At 44.2% G+C, this 16,905-nt stretch overlaps 1 pseudogene; it reads right to left on the bottom strand.

Annotated features, from left to right (window-relative positions):
- LOC146784005 (2'-5'-oligoadenylate synthase 1-like) overlaps nucleotides 1-15,798 on the bottom strand; it is a 48,440-nt pseudogene extending 32,642 nt beyond the window's left edge.
- Between the last annotated feature and the right edge of the window lie 1,107 nt (nucleotides 15,799-16,905).

The following is a 16,905-nucleotide window of genomic DNA, read 5'->3' as shown; positions in this document are numbered from 1 at the left end:
TACTTTACATACATAACAGTTCATAGGGACTGACCTTTTATCTAGATACGACACTGCATTCAGATTGCGGGTTTTTCCCTAGTTCGATTCTCATGCATTATGCATGAGGCTTCTTGGAAGCACAGCAGGACTAACAGCAGGACTGACATCTCCTGTATAATATCTCTGTATAAAGTTCAGGCCCGACGTCATCCTTTAGGCCGACACAGTAACACAGCAAGGTAGGACCCCTGGGTATATATACATCATGACTTGCTTAGAAAGACAGAGGAGATCGTGACTTCCTGGCTGACACACTGACAAGAGACGCTGAGGTTCCTGCATGCAGACACTCCAGCTAGCTGTGGTCTAACATACCTCGCCGGGTGTCCAACTCGAGACCAGGACGGGGTCTCATATTCTCTCATTCTCAGGTAATGGAGTTGACTAGAACCTAGAGGGATTAGTGGCATAATACCTACAAAGATGCTAGGTACATCTAGTTAGGGAGGCATCGTAGGAGTACGCACTTTTTATCAAGTGTTTTATGTACATGTATATAGTCATGATTTCTGCAAGATGGTAGAACTACCATTCCTTTACTTTTGTAGTATTGCTAATCATATATCTCTGCTACTGTCCAATGGTTGCTGCAGCTCATCTATTCTACACTAGAATAACAACTGTTCAATAAACCTTTATTGACAAACGCCCAGTATGGTTATTTTGTGTATCTCTGTGAAAAACTAAGTGCGCATGAGTGACTGAGCAAAAAGTAGTATATTGTTTCCACGATCCTGGGGGATCAGGGTTGTCATGTTCTGTAGTTGCCAAGGACTATTCTCTCCATGATAAGAGGAGATTCTAGTGGCACTGTGAGCTAGCTGATACAGACAGGCTAACATATCCAGTGGGGGTGCACAGAATCAGTTTGCCACCAAACCCACAGTTTATGTTATCCAAAACGTGCAGATCCTGTATAAGGTATAAAGCAACTACATGACACGATCTTGTACTTCTTGTTCAGGATGTGTGCCTCTGTCTCCTTGCTGGATTTGTTCAGCACTGTCTATTATGTTTTCCAGTGTTTTCACTGTCCTTTTCTGGTACCGTGCTGAGCTGAGTGTCCCCATCCTTTTTTCTTGGGTTCTGACTGATGTTGGGCTACCTCCTGTGCTTCCTGCTGTGCATGTGGAATATGTGACTTATTTCATGGCTGATTGTGTGTTGCCTCAAGGTGTTTGAGTGGTACTGGTTCAGTTTCTGACTTGCCTTTCCCCACCTCCTAACTGGGGTTGGGATTAATATCCTTGACTTCGATGCTTACCAGACCATGAATTCCCCAACTCTCTTTCTGTGTTATTGGTAGGCTATCCCCTGAACTCCTTGTATGTAAGGGACAGCACTGGGTCAGTTCTGTTTTGGCCTCTAATAGCCTGTGCTGCCCAGCCCCTTTAGGTTTTATTCATTGGAGGAAGAGGTGGTTTTCCTCTGTAAACTCTGATATAGGTATGTTTGTGGTGCAGGCTCCACCATCCTGTCCACCCTGCAGTCCTCCCTTTCCTCCTCATTCTTATTGTTTAGTGTGGGGATTGTTTGTCAGCTGGGCCGATTCCCTCATCTTTGTAAAGCTTGATTTGTACCTGCTTAGTATTTTCTGCCTCTCTCCCCCCAGGGTGTTTGCTGGAGCCCCCTGCCTCTTTTCTGTGTAGTGCTGTTTCTTCCAGATTGTTCTTTCTGACCCTGTTTTTCTTTGGTGGTGTGTGGGTTTAACCTGCTAACTGTGTTTCCTAAAGAAGTCAGAATGAAGAGAGTACTATACAGTTATTGAAACAATGGCCCCCAGTTACAGGGAGAGAAGAGAGGGAAATGCTCAGAGGGTGGATTCAGAAAAGGTATGTTATCTGTGTATTTTCAGTTTTACCACAAACCGCATGAATTTTGTGGTACCAGTAATAAAGTTGAGTGTTTGAAAGGCAGTATATTACCCATTGCTCACTGATTTTTTTCTTGTGTATGCTTCAGATTTGCAGGTACTGAAATCAGGAAGTGTGCGGGGGGGATATCTTTTCCTACAGGATAATGGGGCATATGCCTGTATCCAGATTATGTTAAAAGATATTCAGGCTTCCACAGGAAACCACTGTCTCATTCTTATGTGGGAATTGACTCCTTAGAATTTCTTAAGAATAAAGGTGTACAAGTGTAAGTGTGTGGGTAAGTGGGTGAGAAATCCTGACTGCATCTGGGAGTGGGTAAGAATGCCAGCTGAGTGGAAACTATGCTGAAGGCTGCACAGGTCTGTATTAATATTTTGGATTAGTGTGGAGCAGACAAAGGCACATAAAGATGAACATATTGGATAGTATTCAAACCTGAAGGTGACATGAGGTGGGAGAATAAATCTATATGCGTGGGGTGGTATGAAACAACGTTGGCTGTGTGGGGAAGAAGGTTGATAATAGGTGGGTGAAGGGGCTAATAGCTGCATGGAATATGTATGAGCTGACACAACACAGATAGTTGTCCTTTTTGAGTTGAAAGTTGGGCGAAGGAAACTTACCTTAACAGCCCATCCCTCGACCCGCCCTTCACAGTTCTGGCAGCAGCTTTCCTGCAGACAGGCTTCTGCCGCTTGAGCCACAAGGCACCAGGAGTCCTCATGGCCCACGATTCCAGTCGGGTCTGCTGGGTCCAGAATTACAGGTCTGAAAAGGAACAGCAAAGGAAACCATTAATTGTTGGAGAAAGGGATATCCTCAGCTCCTTCTCAGACAGAGAGGAATATAAAGAAGCTGGAACTAAGAAAAAGGCAGTGGTAGACTTGAAGAAACACACAGGCACAGACAATAGTAAACAAAATTGACAAAGCCATGCAAGCAATGGAAGTTTACACAGTGATGAACACATCTCAATTGAAAGCTTGAGTTATTCTTCAATAGTTCTTTGCCAGGAAACGCGGTCCCTTGCTTGGGATCAACAACAATTGAGATGGAAAGAAAGAGAAAAACCGATAAGCAAAAATAGAGATAAATGGTAAGAAACAAGGGAAGAAAGATTGAAAAACATGAGAAAAGTGGATAAATAGGGTAAAGATGGGAAATAAGGGAGGGAAAAGCATGGGTAATGTGGAACTAAAGGTGATAAAAGGAAAAAATGGGTGAATGAGGGTGTACAAAAAGAGAAAAGAGAAAGGTTACACTGATAGGACCGGCACACATATAAGGAGTGATTTAGCCAATCAACAGATGTATTCACATATAAGAAGTGAGAAGTAATGAAATACATATTTGCATATGTGAACGGTTGATTCACCTCGGCTTCTTCAGCTGCTTCCTCACAAATTTACCCACAACTGGGTTCTTAAAGTCATAGTTTGTGGTCCAGTAGATGCAGAGTTCCTGGTTTTTGTTAGCAGCTCCAGGACGGTGCAGAAGCCTTCTTCGGTGCAGAAGTAATCAGCTGCACTGCCCTTCTACCACGCGTAGATGGTCAGCAGCTCCAGGGCATACTTAGGTGGTAGGGCATACCCCAAATACTTTCTCTTAACATACTGCAAGAAAAAAGACTCTGTGTTAGTCCATGGAACCATTTATACATGAATAGTTGAAACAAACACAATGTAATGATATTCTCTCTACTAAAAACATATTAACACTATCAATCCTCAAAGAAACTACATCCTTAAAAGCACAGCAGGCTTTAAACAAATCCCAATGGTTAGATTAAGCTTTCTTGTGGAAGCTTGTTCCGCTGTAGCTAGCTCTCTGGAAAACCCTTTCCTCAGCAATCCTGTCAGTTCTATCTCCAGGCCGTTGTGACGTACACGTGTGGAATAGCCCTAGAAATTTCAGAGGGGATGGATACATTGGAAATACCCAGTGTGGACAAATCTTCATTTTACCTAGCAGAGGATGCAAAGAGGAGTAGGTCCTCGAAGGAGCTATTAAGTTTAGTGAAGCGTTCTCCTTCTAATCATCAACAGGACCTTCAAGATAAGAGGAAGTGGGTGTAAGACAAACAAAAGACTCTGGGGGCCAAGAAAATGAAAGAGCATCTAACCTGCAAGAATTCTCATCCCTCATGCTTGAACAAACCCTCTGAGAAAATAATTCTTTTGACTGGCAAACAGATCTATGACTGGAGTGTGTCACTCCTGGCAGAGAGTAATAAAAATCTGATGACTGAGACACAATTCTTGGTAAGGAGGAAATTTTCTGCTTAGGCTATCTGCTAACACATTCTGAACTCCCGGAATGTGACTTGCAGAAGAAGAGGTCAGCTTCACAAAAATGTCTCTAACAATCTTGTTCAAAGACAGAGAATGAGCTCCCATTGAGCTGGATGTATGGGAATGGTAGACATAGTGTCTGTTCTGATCACTATGTATTTGCCCATCAGAAAAGAGAAAAACCCCATTAATGCTAATCAAACGTTCTCCAACTCTTTCCAGTTGAAGGAATATATTTTTCTCCGAAAGAGACCATTGCCATGATAGACTATTCATCCATGGGAGCTCCCTAGCCCCAATCACTGGCATCCATTCCATAGTCATTAAATGTCCATTCTGTAGGAGAAAGAGGAACGCCCCTTCTCATTTGAGAAGGATTCATCCAACAGCTTGGTTGTTCCCTTAGGCCAGAGAAAAACAGAATCCTCTGCTTGAAGCTGCAAGAAACTGAATTTAATTTCAATAGAATGTAATTCATCAATGATCAATCAATCAATCATTATTTGTAGAGCACAGCTTGTCACCCGAGAGGGAATCCAGGCGCTTGCTGTAGGTCTCATTCAAACAGCCAGGTCTTTAGCTACTTCCTGAAGTCGATCAGCGAGGGCGATGTGCGAAGGTGGAAGGGGAGGGTGTTCCAAACTTTGGCAGCGAGAAAGGAGAAGGAGCATCCTCCGGCGTGGCAGCGGAGTATACGAGGGATCTGTGCAAGGGTGAGGTTTGCAGAGCAGAGGTTCCTGAGGGGATGGTGGAAGTGCAGGCGGTGGTTCAAGTAGGTGGGTCCTAGGTTGTGAAGGGCTTTGTAGGCATGAATCAGGAGCTTGAAATGGCATCTCTTCTGGAACGGGAGCCAATGGAGGTCTTTCACGTTCTGGGTGATGTGGGTTCTCTTGGGCAGGGTGAAGATCAGTCTAGCAGCTGCATTCTGGATTGTCTGGATTCTTTGCATGAGTTTGGTGGTGGTGCCTGTATAGTGTGCGTAGCTGTAGTCCAGACGCCCTTGATGAGGACATGTCTTACCGTCTTCCTGGTGGTGATGGGGAGCCACTTGAAGATTTTGCAGAGCATGCGGAGCATGTAGAAGCATGCTGAGGAGATGGAGTAGACCTAACTTTTCAATGAGAGTTTCTGGCTAGGATGATACCTAGGTTGCGGGCATGGTCTATTGGCATGGGGGTGGGTCCAAGTTCCGATGGCCACCAGGAGTCTTTTCAGATCCTAGATGAAATCTCAACCAGGGAACCACAAGCACCTCGGCTGCCATATCCCTCTAGATCTGGAGCCACATTCTTACAGTTGGTGAGGACTGCTTCATCAAGAACAGAATGTGAATCTTGATTTTCTGAATCCTGTTCCCTGAAAGAAACATCTCCCAGGTTTTAGGTAAAACAGGGCACCTATGAATCTATATCCTGAGAAGGTTCTAGAGGAGATTTCTCCCAGTTTTTGAAAACTCCAAACTTCTGCTGAGTTTCCGGAACTAAGTTGATGTCTCGAATGTTCTGAGACTTTGAAGTGGAATGGATAAATCAGTGCTCAGCTATGTGTGCAACATGACTCTTTCCCTGTGCATCAGGCTCACTAAGGGAGCCCTCACCTTGGTGAAAACTCTGGGTGATGACCTGAGACTAAATTGTAGAATTATAAACAGGAAGTGATGATTCGGTAGTGCAAATCGAGATACCTCTGATGCTCTTAAAGAACTTGAATGTGGAGATGGAAATTTTCACTTAATACATAAAGTAGACCAATATAAAACTGCCATAAACTAACAAAAGTCACACGGAGATGATTTATTGTTAGCAATACATTTTCTGGAAGTGCCAAAGAAATAATCTTTAGTAAACAATAGAAATTAAAGTGAATGGTTTAGACCCAAGAGATGATCTTTTTCCAATCAAGAACTACAGTCTAATAACCAGAAGCTTTTTTCACCAAGATGGGACCAGATATAGCACTCCTCCTTGTTCTTTCACAGATGCTGGGATAATTCCCTTCTTTCTTCATAAAGCTAAAATGGCTCTCTAAGTGATGAGGCACCCTGTTTGTTTCTTGAGATGGGAGTATAAATAGTACCCAAACTTGGAGGAACAGATAGAAAATGTATTGCATATTCTTGACAAACAATATTCAGAATGCACTGATCTGAAATGTCCTGCTCCCACACTGGTGTGTGCTCTCAGATAAGACCTCCCAGATAAGACCTCCCACTAGATAACCAACTTCCCCAGATGTTAACTTGGCAAGACCTTTGCTTCTTTTCTGATGACTGGGTAGATGGCTCATAATTTTGTATGTGTTCTTAGTTTGAAATAATTTTCTTCTGTGAGATCTTGAGGATTTGGAATCCTTTCCGCTGTAATCCCAATTGTAACTAACCTTAGCCCTTGTAGGGAAGTGTATGCTTCCCAACTACAAACACCTTAGTAACCACCCCATTCTACTGTTCAAAGAATTTCTTTACTACAAATTGACTCTTAAGAAATTATTTTTTATCCAGTATCTTAATTCCATTCCCTCATCGACGACTGCTGACCGACTCACACAGAAGCTCCTGAGGACAGGGATAGAGTTCTAATGGAGTTGCTAATGACTGCTGAAAGGAAACCTGTTTTCTGCTCTATCTGAACCAATATAGCCTTATAGCCCACCGTAGCAGGTAATACTGGGCACTAAAGGCCCGCTCCAGTGTTTAACAAAATAGCGGGCCTTTAATGGCCGGTATAGCCCGCTACGGAGGAATATAAGGCTATTAGAACATTCCACCCATAGAGGGTAGAATGTTTTAATTTGGAAAACAATGGCCTCATGGAGCCCAAGGAGGTTGAAATCCCCTTGTGCTCCGTGAGGTATTTGCTCACAGCAACAGCTGTGAACAAAGGCACACGCTGGAATGTTGATGCCCCGGGCTTCTACCAGTTATTAGAAGTCTAGAGCCCTCCATTGTCTTTTATGGAGCACTCGGCATTTTAATGTCCTAATAGCTGTGAGCGCCTTCATTCTCTTGCATAGCTGTGGCCACGACTTTGATATCGCTCATAATATGCTATGTGGGTACTAGCTCTTGAGGTTAGACTGCTTGAAGCATAAGACTTCTTGAAAGCATTCTCTATTTTCTTGTTGAATGCATCTGTAACTGAGCAGTAAACTGGATTCTCTGAAGTTCACCCAACGAGAGTAGCTAGAATGGAATCTAACATACATTTTTTGCAGAAACCGTGGACTATTCAGATGTTCATGATCTAGTCACTCTCTTACCATCAGGTTCTTACATTTTTCATGGAAAGGTAAGGCCAAACTGGAAGCCTTGTCACAAGGTGGAAAAAGCCTCAGAATGATGTTCTGTCAATATTTATTTCAGGAAAACCCACATTTTATTTAACGCAATCCAGAATCTGGGCAACCTTCTCTCTTTTCACATAATTCCATGCGGAAGAGGTACTGGTCTCAGTGTTGCATCACCTAGCAGGCAATGAGTCATTATCTTCATTTTAGTACTGAGAGACTAGGATACTGCTTTCTAAATTAGTTTCTTTACTTTCACTGGTAGATATGATGCCAGACAGACCTATGAGGAGGACTATAACATTGGCAGCGGCTAAACACACTCCTGCGTCTCCTGTGTCTTTCATGCTTCGAAGAATCACCAGAGGTTAAACACTTCCTTTTTGACTGAGCTCTTGCTTTCAGTACTAATACATGTGAATGGCTCAAATTTCCTTTCTCTTTCACCAATGAAAGCTCAAAATCATCAGGAAAATACATTTGAATAATTGAAGACATAAATACATGTGGTGGTAGCTAGTTCCATACTTATCTGACAATCTCGAGCAGAAGACTCTGGCCTCCCGCATCCCTGTTCAGTTTCATCCCAGTCTGTGGAAGTCCAGCATCCCTCAACAGTGAGGTCTGAAACGAGGAAGAAGCTGCAGTGGGTATTATTATTGTCTTACCTCCATGTACCAGTGCTTCACTAGACGAATCAGGTTCTTCAGCTTCCCTGGGCGACGCTTCACAAAGTTCCTTTGGAGTTCCGTGAAGCAGGGAGAGAATTCACCGGGTCGGCCTCCCGCCTTAATGAGTGAAACATAGACCTCAGGGTCTGGCTTCACATTAGCAGATACAGAACCTGCAGAAAAGACCAGAAAGGGAGAAATCCGAGTCATTCTTGGTTTCTTGAATCCACAATGGTGATCGGCTTATGCTGCTTTACAGCTCTGATAGGCCTTCTATAGCTCATCTATGCATGCTTCTCATGGAAAGGCACTGGTTGGTTGGTTGCTTTTTTCTGTCAAGTGTGTGTGTGTGTACTGAGAAACCCAATAGCACCCACATGAACTACCATCATTCTTTTGACAAATATTTGTAAATTTGCATTTACCTTCACAGGTGATCAGCCTAGAATTTTCATGCTGGACATGCCATATTTCCCCAATGTAGTAAGTCCTGCTCTATTTGTATGCAAACAATGATATTTGACTCCTTTCATCCTCAAATAACACAAGTTTTTCCTCAATCCAGATTTATAACGTCAACTGGAAAGATTTGTGCCTTCCACAAGTCCTGAGCAGATCTGCCTTCTCCCGGCTCTAACTTCTTAAAATGTCATGTCTTTATCCTACTGTTCCATGTCAATCCCCTTCTTTTCTGTGTCACCTGGTAGATCCTCTACAGTCTAGCAGCCAGTAGATCCCATGACTGACGTACTCACCTAAAGCGTTATATGCTGGAAGAACATCAACAGATATGGACTCCATCAGTTTCCGCGACTGGATGGTGAAGGACAGAGAGCGTGGCTGGAGCAGTTGTCCCTCGGGGTCATATTTATCTTCCGGTTCTTCGATTTCTATGTCATAGGCAATACTTTGCCGACACTTCTTCAGCATTTCGTGGATTACTTCAATGACATCCCCACGCTCCTCCGTCTGGTCTTTGAAACTGGTGAAGCAGCTTAGGAAGACCACCAAGTCCGCATCTGAGCCATTCTTCATGGCTGTACCCTTCCCGGAGGATCCACCCTGGACAAACATGAGATAATTATTTATTTTTGCAAGCGCTAACTAGAGCACAACAGGTTGATCATGGTCATTAACACCTCTCTCTTCCTTGTAATAGCCCTAACTACCTCGGCGCAAGCCTCAACCCAGGGAGACAATTATACTTGCCCTTTAAAATAAAAAAGTAAATAAAACTCTCACTCCATTCTTTTTAAAAACACCTTCCCCAGGCTCTCATTAGGGTGATCCCTCGTCAGTCATTTCTTTTTCATCACATACTGTTCTCTGGAGCACAAATGTGTGTAATACATATATTTTCTGATTTATGGCTGGTTAGCTCTTGGTGTGTTATAGGTGTGAATCAGCCTTGCTAGGCTGGCAGATGCCATCTGTGTTTTGGTACCATAACGCCATCATCATCAATAGAACATTCCTTGAAAACACAGAGGAAATAATTCATTTTGAAGCACAATTTTCCTCCTATAGTGGCTAGATTTACAGTCAGTTACTTAAAGGGAATTAAGCATATATTCCAAATGCCAAGTTCTGCACAGCCCACAGTCCCCAAGACCATTATTTCTCCACGGTAAAAAAAATGATGTATGTCTGTAAGAAAATTATGTACTGCTCTGACAAAGCTGCTTCCGTATCTGAACAGAATAAGGAATAATAACAATAAAAGAATAAGTAATAATAATAATGTTTTATTTACAAGTTAAATAAAACCATTACTATATCTTTACAAATGTAAAATATATAACTAAATAGAAATAAAAGTAACTTTACATCTCATTAATGATTTTTAAACTCAGAATTTAGACAGTTCAATCCAGTTATTAAATACTTAAGATAATTTTGTTCCGTCCAATACCCAGAGAGGAATATTTCATCCAGAATCACAATCTTATGTCTCACTAATATGCTAAAGTATCATTCCATAATGTATTGACCACCTATTCATACAGAAATCAAGAGGTGTTAATCGCAATCTTGTCATACTCTGACCAATGGTCCACCTCATAACAAATTAATGCATTTTGCAAGGATAATCTGAATATTAAATCTCCCCACCCGAAGCAGAGTGAGCTAAGGCTTCTGTAGCCATTGTAGTTCACTATCCTATAAGAAAAATGGGCTTCAAATGATATAGGTTAGGATAAATGTAGATTAGGTGTGTACAACTCTGCTTTGAATTGTTACAAAGTCTACAGGAGTTTGTCAGATCTTTATTATTTTTCTCCCACTGACGTTTAGTTATTTTGTGAAAACTAATAAAAGCCTAAAACATGAAAACTGGTATCTATCTAGAATTGTTAGATTACTCCGCAGATATATTTGCATTCTGAATAATTAGTAAATGACTCTGTTGCCACTTTTGAGTCACTCAAGTTTAATGTTTGCAATATATGGGTTTTCATCATGATTTATGGAGAAGGGGGTTGTTGGAGCACAGGCTAACAAGTGATTGGTCACAGGATGATTGGTAGGGATTAAAGAGTTGAAGGGTACAGATGAAGGTCTGGTGAGACCCCAGAGGACCCTCTGTGAGCTAAACCACGTGGTTTGGGCAACCATGTCTTGGCAAGGCAAACAATGCTAGAAATGAAGGCCAGTGAGGCATTCTGGTGGGTGCTGTCGGAACACTTGTGTTTTGTCTGCTGGGTGCTTCTGCAAGTCAAGCTTTTTGTAGGTACCCAGGCTTTGCAATGCCGGGGACAATTATGTTACATCATTGGTTAAGGTGAGAGTGAGTGCAGACCTTTGAGCCTAGATAGAGTTTTTTAGAAGATTTAATGGGAGGGCAATGTGGAGGAGTAGAGTAGTGGGTGGACATCGTTTCAAACACGGCTTTTGCTGGGGTTTTTTACCTTTATTGGTAGGGAAAGTGATGTGCCAAGCAGCGACCAGATTGATGGCTGAGAGACGGTAGGAGTATTGACATTTTGTAGTTTTTCTTGCTGGGTTGGCAGGGAGTTGGGGGATAAGGAGTTGGCAAACAAGAATGTGACTTTCAATGTGGATAATGAAGCTGCGGCGGCATCACTTCGTGGCCAAAAGGAGGATGAAACGATGTTGAGGTTGCTGAAAATTTTTGCTGGGTGCTGTTTGACGTACAAAAACATTTTTAGGGCCATATCTGTTACAGGAACTGACAGCAATATTGTAGATGATGTGTCTCATTTGCAGTGGCAGAGATTCCGTGGGCTGATGCCATGAGCAAGCAAAGCAAACTCTGCATTGCCGGAGGAACTTGTGAAACAGGTCGGCTAGGGTACTCTATTGCTTGAGGGATACTTGACTTTGGCTTTTTCTACTGGGCTGAGTTGCAGTAAGGCAGAGCAAAATGTGTTTCAAGTGTGGTCAAAAGACTGATATTAGGGATAGTTGAAGCAGAACGAACAAGAAAGGATGTGGTAAATTACTCATTGCGTTTGATGGATAGGAACTTGTCACTGGTAACAGCTGCAGGAAAAATGGGCTTGAGAGGCTTTTTATGACAATTGCAAAAAAATCTTCAGCAGGGCAAATGAGTTACAGGAAGTGGAGGGGTGAGCTGGAGAAAAGAGGAAGGGGGAAGAGATGATGTCAGCCAGTTACAGTGGAAATTTCAAAAGAGAAAGTGAGTTCTTTGGGTGACATATGTCTTCCACAGCCGAGGGTTTGTTTATACTGTGCATGGTTTGGGTATTTTGGGGGTGCTTTCAGGATGTTTAAAATGTTATGGTGGAAACGAGAGAGGGATTTGCAAAGGGAGGATGTGTGTTGGGATGAAGGGGCAATACAGATATGGATCCAACTCAGACCAGCGTAGGAGGATAGGACAGCGTGTCCTTTGGAGTCCAGAGATAAGACAGTTTTCTTGGGTAGGAGAATGGAGACACCTTAAGGTGGTCTCATGAAGGTTGACGAAGCCACTGATCACACATGTCATATGAAGGGGTGGTAGGTGCAGGTGAGCTGCAAGGGTCTGAGGACAGAGTGGAAATAAAGAGGAGTCTATTGTGATTGGAGCCGTCCTATCCAATGGGTTCCTCAGGAGAAGTGAAGCAATGAAGACTTACTACTGGGCCTTTTGGAAGAGTGGTGCCACTCAGTTAACATGGGGCCAAGGACTGATCAACTTAAGTGTGGTTGAGTTTGTTGAGGGTTAACGAAAGGTGGCCATTAGCAGTTTTCCCACACTCTGAATTTTTCTTGTCGGGAACCTAGGTATTTGATGGTATATTTTTAGGCCTGATGTTAGCCAAGACTTTCAATGTTACCACATAATATAGGTAATGCACCTTGTTAGATGTGTAGGCTTTCTTTCCTCTTCTTGTGTTTGTTCTGCCCCTGTAGCATGGACTCATTATCGTGTCCTTTCACTGCTCTTTGTTTCAGGCACTACTTTTTTTTTTAGGCCTGACATTAGCCAAAACCTTTTGATTTTACCAAAATATTTATAATATCTTTACATATTGGAGACTTCAGCCAACTCAATTTGTCCATTGGCCTGTTGTGTCATTCATATTTTGCTTCCGCCCACAAAAGCATATAGCATGGGACAGTGGGGCAGCATACTTTAGCTACTGGTTTACTTCACTTTGAGTGACTGCATTTTTCTCTCTCACAAGGAGCACATCCACACACAAGCAAGTTCCCTTCAGTGACAGTATTTTTGTTTTTATTTGATAATTACTTGGTGTTGTCTTTGTGTTTAGAGCTTGATGTGATCACAGGACACTTCTGATGCACATTCTATCTTTATCAGAGGCCAGCTCCTGCCAATTCTATTGTAAAATCCTTTAGCAGTGTTTTACTTTTCTGGCTGGCACTTCTGTAAGGATGGACGTAGCTTTCATTGGCTGCTTTTCCTGGAGTTTTCCTGTAACTAGAGGTTGAATTTTCCTTATTTAGCAATGGCTGGATCATGTGCGATGGGTGTAGTGGCAATGTTACATGGTGCTGAATATTGCATGGAGACGAATGTTGCATCAAATGTTACATGAAAAGCATGTTGCAAAGTAGAATATTATATCAAGTGGAGCATAGAGAGGAACATAGCAAGGACCAGAATGTTACAAGGAGTGGAATGGAATGCTGCATGTAGTGGTATGTTGCACAGAATTAATGTTGCATCTAGATGGATGCTGATTTCTTTCCTTCTCTCTTTCTCTCTCATTTTTCTTCCTTTCTTTCTTTCTCTTTCCTTATCTTACCGTCCTTCATTCTGTCTTTCTGTTCTTCTCTCTTTCTTTAATTCTTAATTTCCGTCTTTCCTTTCTTCTACTTCTTTCTATCTTTTCTCTTTCTTTCCTTCTTTCTTTCCTTCTATTGTTCCGTCTCACTTGCTTTCCTTTTCTCTTTTTTCCTTCCTTCCTTCTTTTTCTTTCTTCTTTTTTTGATTTTCTACTTTCTTGCCTTTTTTCTTGCCTTCTTTCACTTTCCTTCTCTTTGGCCTTTTTTCTTTCTATTTCTTTCTCTCTCAAAGTCATGATGTTTGCAGCCAAGGCCACATTGACTGACTTTTTTGGGGGTTATGTTTAGTGTAGACCTTTTGATTTTACTAAATGTACGTGTAGAACTTAGCTACTTATAGGGGTTTGAGCCAGACTTTATCCATTACTTAGTGGTTGGTGTCATTCACGTTGTCCTTCCACCCACTCCATCATGCATTAAGGGGCAATGTAGAAGCCCACTTGAGCCATTGGCTGGCTTCACTCTGAGTTACGGCATGCTGTTCTTTTTCAAAAGGAATACATCCACACACAAAGTAGTTTCCTTTAGTGCCAGGGAGTATTATGGTAATGATTTTAGATCAAAAAACCTTTTGCCTATAGCATATGATTTTTTTTCGATGCTGAGGTCCCAGCATACAACCAAGCAAAAAGGTTTTGCAAAAACCACGAAAAAACAAGAATTACCAGAAGGCTGCTGTTCAACGCCTGACCTATTGGCTTTGCCAGTGCTTGTTCTTGTGCATGTGGTTTCCAGCTTTCTCCCTTGTGTACTTCTCCCACGTCTATGCTCCTCTTGTTGGCTCTCCATCAGTTGCTGATCTTGCTACGTCCCCACCCACCTTCCCTTGCTGTTCTTGCTTCCCCACCACCGCTTGTGCATTTGATGCCCCAGCCCCACCCGCCCAACCTCTGCTGTATGTTTGGTTTCCTAGCAGCACTGCTGTACAGTATGGCTGAATATTGTTGCCAAAGCTCTCATAGGTGAGACCTACTGGGGTTGCCAATGCTTTTTTAAAATCATTATTATAATTGACAATGGCCCAGCAGGTAGTAGCCAAACCTTTTGTGCCATATCGCTGGACAAAAACATTTCCCTACCAAAGGCCAAAGTGCGCTGAACTGGAACTGCGACAGGCAAGGGGGCGAGGAAGATAGGGTGAGTGGGTCCCTTTGGGAGGCTGAGGGAGTATGTCACCTCTCAGCTAAGCCGTAGCACAAGCAGTGGTCGAAGTGTATTTTAAAAAGTTTGGGAACTGTGATGCTCTGCGCAATAAGAGGTTGAGTGAGTGTGCATGGGGAGTGCTCAAAGGCGTGGCTACAAAAACGAAGTATCGGTAACTTTTTACGGTCTTTCACCTTCAGGTAACTACATAGAAAAAACTGCACAGCTTAAATGAAAACTGAATGCAAGTTAAGTTAATCAATGGGAAATGCACTGTCATGCATTAAGAAGCTTCTAATAGTTAATGCACTGCACTAGAGAGCCACAGAATGTAATCCTGGTTAGTGCAGTGGGGAATATTGATTGTCTTGCGTATCTTTAGTGCTGCAAGGTCCCAGTCTGCGACAGAAAAGCACTGTGAACACGTAAGTCATTATTTTAAACTTGCATTACCCACAGTATAAGATAGGCTGCTATAAAATTTGCCAAAGTATGAAGATAAAAAAGTGCTTCCAAAAAAGATTTTAGTAATACCCAGAGAGTGAGAAGAGCATTTTTTGTTTCAATTATCTTTTAAAAGCCCACACTTCACAGTTTAGCTGGGAACTCCCTCGCAATAACGCTCAAAAAGAATAAATCTTTATCGCTAGAAGCTTCAACGGATTCCATCGATTAAAGCCAATACCAGCTTCCATGCACCCTTTACATTTGCAGATTGGTCAGTTGCGCATATTTACAATTCTTTCAGGGAAGCAGGCACCCTGGCAAGAAGGCTTGTTTACCTGTGTGCCCCTCCCTTAGTTTCACAGCACAGGAAACTCCCTCCCTTCCACTTCAGATAAAGCTTTTTCGACTGTCGGAATTAACCGGCCCCAGACGGATGTCTTTTCCCACAAAGTAGTGGAGCTATTTTTCTAAAAAAAAAATGTTTGTTAAAAGTAGGAGCTATCACGTTGTCCCCCCCCCCCCCCCCCCCCACTAACTACGACCAACCACAACCATCGCGGTCATTGCCTCACCACTTCTTACCTTGACCACCTTGATGACAGTGGCATCCCGGAAGCAGTCTATTTGCAGGAACTCCACAATCCTGCGGGTGGCATCTCGGATCTGCTGGCGGAACTCCTCGTCGGGCAGCAGGCACTCGGCGATCCAGGCGTCCAGCCTGTCCGAGGGGGTTTCGTATAGTGGCAAATCGACCAGCTCCATGTCCGCTGTCGGTGCTGTGCCTCTAAGGCAGCGGTGCAGAGGCTCGCGGGTGTAGTATCCGGCTGGATACATTCTAGTGTTCCACTTTACTGTAACCCACACTGAACACCCACCCACCACAGGCGTCACGAGTCAGGTGACCCTGACAATAAAAGGGGCCGAGCGCACGTGCTCCTGGCCAGTTTACCGTACCAGCCATTCTGGGTCTGCGTCACTCCTTTATCTGCATGAGGGCCTGAGGGCCCAATCACCACATTGGCGACGAGGGGGCTGTGCCCTGGCGTGCAGCAGCCCAGTAGATGGACAAAAAGGGGGAGTGAGCTGCCCGTGACGGACCCCCCTCCCCTGGAGGAGGCGAGAAATGCCCAATCGCCTGCGGGACACGTGAAGAGCCCCCGGCGTGTGAAGTGCCCGGGGCGACGGCGAGGAGGTTGGGAGCCCACCCCGCACCTCATGTGCCCACAGTGTCTCCACATCCAGTGCAGAGGCGCCAGGTGGCCCGCGGGGCAGGTGGAGAGCCCCGGGGCGTAGACGAAGCTGCGGGATCTCACCCCGCCTCTGACGTGTAGGCTGCCGAGCGGTCCGGCGCGAAGAGAGGCCCGGGATGGCGGCGATACAGCGCGAGCAGTGCCGGACTGCCAGCATGCCAGACACCGCCGCAGACTGCATGGAGCGAGTGGCGACCTGGGCAGAAGGTGAGCCCGTAAACTAAGCGGCAGTGAAGTGAGCCGGCTGCGAGGCGGACGGGGAGTGGAGTAGCTACCCACTCCTCCGCCCCCCCCCAGCGAGAGAAAGTGCCTGGTGGCAGGGAGAGCGCCGGCCGTCCACAGCGCCAGCCTATTTCCCAGTGCGGCGGACGGAAGAAGCGGCGATTCCTGGTGTGTGGGGCGGCATATCAAAGTGAGTGCCCCGGCCGCTGCTCCGTCCCCCCCCCCACCCCGCGCGAGAACTGAAGGAAGCTGCTGCGGGTGAGAGGGGGGAACGCAAAGAAGAGTGGTTGCGGCCCGCGGCCGATCAGGAGGCGTATGAAACCCCCAGCACAGCGCCGCCGAGAAGGTGGCGAGCGTCCCAGCGCCTCCCCTGTCTGCGCGACACCAGCGACTGCCT

The sequence above is a fragment of the Triturus cristatus genome, chromosome 11 (genome assembly GCF_964204655.1).
Source record: "Triturus cristatus chromosome 11, aTriCri1.1, whole genome shotgun sequence".
Taxonomy (NCBI): domain Eukaryota; kingdom Metazoa; phylum Chordata; class Amphibia; order Caudata; family Salamandridae; genus Triturus; species Triturus cristatus.
Note: the sequence above shows the minus strand (reverse complement) of the source record. Positions and strands in the feature narration are given on the sequence as shown.